The sequence below is a fragment of the Rhinoraja longicauda genome, unplaced genomic scaffold, assembly GCF_053455715.1.
Source record: "Rhinoraja longicauda isolate Sanriku21f unplaced genomic scaffold, sRhiLon1.1 Scf001409, whole genome shotgun sequence".
Lineage (NCBI taxonomy): Eukaryota > Metazoa > Chordata > Chondrichthyes > Rajiformes > Arhynchobatidae > Rhinoraja > Rhinoraja longicauda.
The window spans coordinates 15,001-15,829 of NW_027602624.1; positions in this window are offsets into that span (position 1 = coordinate 15,001).

The following is an 829-nucleotide window of genomic DNA, read 5'->3' on the forward strand; positions in this document are numbered from 1 at the left end:
AACCGTTTTGAGGTCGGCGGGAGTCGGCCCGGTCGTCCGTCCGGTCGTGTCGCACTGACGCCCGCCGCGGGGCCGCAAACTGCGGGGTCATAGAGACTTCCGGTGGTAAGTCGTTAACCGTGATCGGGACCGCCCGGACAAGAAATGCCATTTTCTGGCCGGCGGGAGACGGGCCGATAGGCCTGGCGGGAAAGGCGCGCCGCGGCCCCGCTGAAGGCCGCACATCGGACCTCCTCGACTTCCGCCGTCAAATCGTTAACCTGCGGCGGGCAAAAAAGAAGCGACGCCAGCTTTCGGACTTAGTGCAATTCTCGAATGTCGCGGCTGACTTGGCGGTACGAGCGTTCGGAAGTCCCGCCGGAATTGCGACGCTTCGAACGGTCGAGGCGGCCAATCTCGACCTCAGCGGCGGCACTGGCGCGATACACGTTTCTGCCGCCAGGGGGGGGGGGGGTGGGGGGGGGGGGGGGCAAGCCAGCCGGCCGGGGGCGCCCGGCGCCGATCCGGCGCTTACTCGACACGCTCGAGCATCCGAACCCGTCTTATCTACGGGACCGCCGTTGCCACTTGAACACCTTTCGCCGAGAGTATCCGGGCACCCCACCTACCCGCCGGAATCACGAACCACGAGGTAGAAGTCAGGAACCAACAGGAGAAGTCGTGAACTAAATGGCGAATTCATGAACCAAACGGAGAGAAGTCATGAACCGAGCGGTTTAGGGTCAGGGTGAGGGTTGTTAGGGTGAGGCCGTTAGGGTGAGGCCGTTGCTTCGAGCGGGAAGATGGGCAGCCCCGCCCCCCCCCCCCCCCCCCCCGTTGGGTGGAAGGA